This window comes from Suricata suricatta, chromosome 12, assembly GCF_006229205.1.
Source record: "Suricata suricatta isolate VVHF042 chromosome 12, meerkat_22Aug2017_6uvM2_HiC, whole genome shotgun sequence".
Taxonomy (NCBI): domain Eukaryota; kingdom Metazoa; phylum Chordata; class Mammalia; order Carnivora; family Herpestidae; genus Suricata; species Suricata suricatta.
The window spans coordinates 36464730-36470740 of record NC_043711.1 but is presented as its reverse complement, the minus strand read 5'-3'; the positions used below and the strand labels follow the sequence as shown (position 1 = coordinate 36470740).

Below are 6011 nucleotides of genomic sequence, written 5' to 3'. Positions count from 1 at the left end.
CATTTATCTTGAATGTATCATAGATAAGCTGCTATATAACGATTGCCACTTCCGATAGCTGTGAAATTAGGTGATTAACTAGTTGTTACTTAACCTTCTAATTTCTGTATAAGTCTAATTACATGAAACAGAAGTTGGTGTTTTGATTTTTTACTTTGCTTTTCTGTTTTGAGTGTCATTGCAACTACTGTATTGTAAAGGATGGAAAATAATTGCATATGTTAAAAAAATATGAAACTTTATAAAGTAATAAATAAATAAATAAATAAATAAATAAATAAATAAAATCGTGCAGGCCAGAAGATCAGAAGATAAAGCAATGAGATCAGTAAAATGCTGAAAGTAAAACAAACAAAAAAACCTGTCAACCTAAAATTCAATATACAATAAAAATATATTTCAAACACAAGTGGCAGAAAAATAAACACTAAGAGAAACTTTAAAAAAAAAAAAAAAGAAGGAAAAGAGACAATTATTTTATCCCTTTCTGGGTTTTACCTTGGCCTCCTGGTTGAGGAATGGTCTTGACACTCTTACACATGAAGTACTTTATGTTGGAGGTAAGAGGTAGTACATCAGCCCAAAGAATATTTAACATTCTTAGAGAGTTTTGCAATTTGTTTCCTTCAGGACTCATGTACTTTTGTTCAAAAGCCCCTGAGTTGGCTGATGCATGAGCTTTCAGTTTTCAATATAAGTTACGCAAGAAAAGACAGGGAGGGATGGCCTTTCAATGTGCCTTTTAATGTTGACAACAGAACAGCATGCTTACATTTAGTGGATGGGCCAAAAAAGATAAACAGGGAGAATGAGTCTTTTCCTACATTTCTGTTATCTGAACATTCTTCCACTGCCCAAGAGTCCCAAAGGTAAGTGCCAGCTGGACAGTATAGGTGTGGTCTTTTCATAGCTACTTATGATCAAGTACTGCCTTTTCCCAACTCCAGACTATTAATCTATTTCTCTAGTATTTAAAGTCAGAAGTACAACCATTAGGAGAAAAGGGACTGTTATGTGATAAGTGCAGAAATGCTGTAGCTTCATGTGATTTGTTATGGATGAGTGTGAGAGGGAATATAAAAACTATTCCATTAATTTCATTTCCATTTTAGTGGTTATGTGGGCTTAGCTGCTTAGAAAATTATCTTCTAATTCTCTCAGGAGAGAGATTTACAAAACTATACAATGGCTGGATGTGTTTTGGCATAAGCAATGGAAACATTCTTATGAAGCAAGTTCTCCTCACTCCCTAAGCCCCAACCTCCTATAATGATTTCCGGGCAGTGAAAGATAGGAGTTTGGAGCCTTCTCTAACTCCTCATGTCCCTGGTCTAATTACAGTGTCATTATCCCTTCCCACTAATTATACCTAGGTTATCACTTCATTCATTCATATTTAAGTCCATCTGTTCCTTGAAGGGACTCAGTAATGTCTATACATGAAAATACTAATATCCTGGTTATGCTTTCATATCAGGAAAGCTCTTTTTAATGCCTTCATTGCGTTTCAAAACCCAGATTTGTAAACTGGACATTTAGAAGGAGGCATTTTAAATTCATATCAGTTCTACCAATTCCCAAAGATATTTTCAAGCCAGAAATTCCCTATCATATCACAAGTTCTCACTCTATTTTAACATAACTGGCAGAAAATCGTTTTGTACTAAACAAACAAGGAATAATATTAGGCTAAATTTACTGATGTCTTACCATGAGCCCAGCACTGTCCCAAGATTTATAAAACATCATTTAATTTCAACATCTGCACAACTCTTTGTGGTAGAGATGATTATTTGTGTCTCTGTTATATAGACAATGGTAACTAAGAATTTAAGTTTCTTAAGATAATTAATTTGGTAAATGGTGATTAATAAATCTCAACTCAACAATTAGGTCCAGAGTCTAGACTTTTAAATGAAATACTGTTGCCTCAGATGAATATTTTCAAGAAAAGCTATACTTTTAAATATATCAATTATTGATCCTGTATTTTCTGTGGCTATTTTGAAGAACAGAAGGAATTGTTAATGGAGTAGATAATTTGGATAAGCCCAGCATCACTTTTTCTTCCCTCCCTTTCAAAATTATTATCTTGTTCAGGTATCAACTCTGCTCCTATGACTATAGCTCCACCCACATCTCCAGAAGTAATCCTTGATTAGTCTAAGCCCATTGTAGTATTCCTGTCCTCTTTGATGGTGATTAGATTTTAGACCAATCCTCTGAGGAAATTGGCTTGGTAATCATCATTGGTTCAGAGGTAGGCTCAACATGTAAAGAAATAATAAGATTAAAGGAAAGAAATCTATCCTATAGTTAGGGATGTGGATTATCTCTCTCCCACTAGAACAGAGCAGCACCTTGCCACAGTTGCTGATTGCACCCATCTTATGACCATGAAGACAGCCAAGCTGAGAACAAAATTGATACAGAGGAGGAAGGAATCAAGAGAACAGCCAAATCCCTCATTCCTGGAGCCTGGTCACCTATCTCTGTCTAGAAGATAAACTTCCTTTCTACTTAAGGCAATTTAGGTCACAGTTTATAGCCCAATGCATCCTGATAACACAGGTAGCCACTCACTTGGTATGATTTCAGAGGCACTGAGCGGCAGGCTGCACCTATATATCTCACTCGCCATCTGGTACAACACTTGAAGTTTTTAAACCTGGAGTCATTCCTTAATGATATTCTGATAACAATAATTGTCACACTATTTGAGGGGGTTATTTAAGAACATCAGGTTTATAGTCCAGTTCATGTTAACTGGCCCTCCCTGGCACCCCACTTCCCTTTTCTCCAATCTCATAATACCCTGTTTTCTCCCTAACTCCTGCAGTTCTGCCATACACCCTTCTTCAGGTCTTCCAATTTTGCACATTCTCCTCTGTCTCCAGCCCTACACTACTACCATGTGCCACACACACACACACACACACACACACACACACACACACACCACACCACACCACGCCACACCACACCATGCCACTCCACACCTCTGGTGGATCTCAGTTTTCCGAGCTCAGCTAACACTTCCTCAGCTTCCTTGTGTGGATTACAACCCCTTTGAACCATTCCCTGGGCAGTACTGCAGCAGGGACTGTGAGTTATTTCCCTATATGTGTTCTCTTCCTCTTCCTCAGAAGTAGTATGCCAGATGACCAAGACAGACTACGAATCTTATCTCCTTTTCATCCAGAAGTGGACACAATTCAAATTTTTTAGCTGGTGCTGTTGATGTCCAATCCATTTACTCTCAGCAGTCACCACTCCGGTACATTCTGAACTCACCTTACTGCAATGACTGGATACTCACTACATTGAGGGCATCTGCCTGGAGCTGACTGGAAATTCCAGTGAGTTAACAAAGCCATGAGCAATCTTCAGCCCTTGAAAGATTGAAATAGGAGCATAAATACCTCAGCTTCCTCACCTTGTAGGTGGTACTACTCTGAATCATACTATCTCCTGGAGTCCCCAGTGGAATTTAGCCTTAGTTGTCTACTGTGGCAACCTCTGCTTGAACATGTTCTTTATTGTTTTCCTTCTCTTCTCACTTCCCCACAACCCTACCAGTGCGTTTCTGGGATCACCTCCTATATAAACTATACCTGAGTTCTTGTTTCATGGTTTCTTCCAGAGAAATCTAATCTGTGAGGTACTTTGTCCCCCCACAAAGGTTTCCCTGACCTTACCAAAATAAACATGGTCACCTTACTTTTCTGGACCCATTTATACTTATTTTGTATCTGTCCTGTGACATTTTTAGTGTTCCCCATTTTACTGACTCATATCCCCAACTAGAATCTAAATTCTTTGAGTATCAAATTAAAAGCTCAAGTTCTGGTATCAGACAAATTTCAAATCCCAGCTGTACATCTAACTAGCTATGTAATTTCATATATCTCATATGGTATGTTTCCTCATCAGCATAACAATACTGCTTTTGTGATGATTAAATTAGGTAATCCATGTAAAGCATTTAGAAAAGTGCCCAATTCCAGTTATCACTCAATAAATTTTAGCGACTACCATATTATTAGTAATAGTATTAGTATCTGTATTATTCTTGTCATCTCCCACAGTACATAATACAACATCCATTCAGCACATAGTAAACATTAAACTTATATTTGTTAATTAAATAATAAACTGGTGAAATGGAGTTGCACAATTTATTTACATAATCAGCACTGAAACTTGATTTGACCTATGAATTTTTATAGCACACACAACAGAAGTACTGCTAAACCACTCAATCCTTAAGATTTCTCACAGATGTAAATATAAACTACGAGTGATCTTCCATCTGCTCCATACAGTTTGTTATTTTCCTGAGAAGTTCAAAGGCACAAAAACATGTGTTAGATATCTTTCTTCTCCTTTGTCATACTCAGGATCTGTTTAAAGGTATATACAAGACACAGTTAGAATTTCTAGAGAGATAGTGGGTTTGGCAAGAATGCCGAAGCATGTATCTTTCACCCAGTCATCGTCTGTATCATGCCAGAGGGAGCTTTATAAACCATACCTAACCAGTTTACTCCTCCACTAAGACATCCTCACCAGTTTCTCATATCCTATTCTAAATATAGCTTACAAGGTTGTCTGTTCATACAACATTTCTGGCCACATCATTCATTGCAGCAAGGTAACTCTAAGGTAACTCTAGCCAAGTTAAACTTCTTGCAATTTCTCTGAAGACCTCTTCCTACTTATATGACATTGCCCATGCTAACAGCTTTACCAAGAATGCCCTTCTCCATTGTTTTTGGGGAGGACAGGGATTGGTAAATACCTGCTTACTTTGCAAGACTCAGTTTAATCTTGGTGGAGACCAAGAAGGCTTTTCCATCTCCAGACCACTCATCAGCAAAATTAACCATTTCCTTTTATACCTCTCCCCAAGAAACTCTGTCTTGGGACCTATGATGCTGGATATTATATATATATTTATAAGTATATATATATAAATATATATATATATACACACACATATATATATAAATACCCCCCAATAAGCAGGTAGTCCCTAACATAAATAAATCTTAGTTTTAGCAAGTTCAAATGTATTTGGCATTTAGTCAAAGGATTTTTCAGCTGTTCCCAAGGAAATCTTTGTAGACCAGGCAGTGCCCACTTAAGACAGGTATCCCTAAGTCTCTTCTCCCTTCATTTCCCTTCCTGATTCCATCCCATCTGCCTTCACCCATGTTCCCAGTTTCAGCAAATGGTGGTTTGATGTCCTTACTCTCTGTTTCAGAGCAGCACACCATCTCTGTTCTCAGGTATCTGAGGCTGGCAATGGTTGAGCCTCACATTTACAAGACCAACTCTCTTTTGTATTATTGAGCAAGTTATTTAAAATTTATGTGCCATAGCTTCCTTAAGTACATATATAGAATAAAAGCATATACTTTATAAATTAGTTATGAGGATAACACAGGCAACCACTCACTTGGTATGATTTCAGAGGCACTGAGTAGCAGACTGCACCCATATATATCTTACCAACCATCTGCTATAACGCCTGAAGTTCTTAAACCTAGAGTCATTCCTTAATGATCTCATAATGATGATTGTCAACTAGGTCAATACATAAAGCTTTTAGGTATACAAAAAGCATTAAGAAGAGTTCCTGGCATATTTGCTCAATGAATGTTAGTTATTAATTTGTTTTGATATTGTTTGTTTTAATAATACTATTATGATGAATTATATTAGTCATATTAGAAATGGTACAAATACTGATCACCTCTCAAATGATAACTTCCATGGAGTCTTATGATAAAAATTCCTAGAAGCACCTGGGTGGTTCAGCCATTAAGCATCCAACTTCAGCTCAGATCATGATCTAAGGGTCCTTGAGTTCAAGCCCCACATCCAGCTCTTATGCTGGCAGCTGGAAACCTGGAGCCTGCTTCAGATTCTGTGTTTTCCTCTCTCTGTGTTCCTCCCCTGCTTGCATTCCATCTCTCTCTCTTTCTCAAAAACAAATAAACATTTAA

General features: G+C 37.3%; 1 long non-coding RNA gene across 1 annotated transcript in view; it reads right to left on the bottom strand.

Moving 5' to 3' along the window:
* Nucleotides 1–5513, bottom strand: part of LOC115274058 — a 308694-nt gene extending 303181 nt beyond the window's left edge. The window contains exon 1 of the long non-coding RNA XR_003901068.1: nt 5462–5513. This is a non-coding gene — a long non-coding RNA (uncharacterized LOC115274058). The remainder of the gene's footprint in view (nt 1–5461) is intronic.
* Nucleotides 5514–6011: the final 498 nt, after the last annotated feature.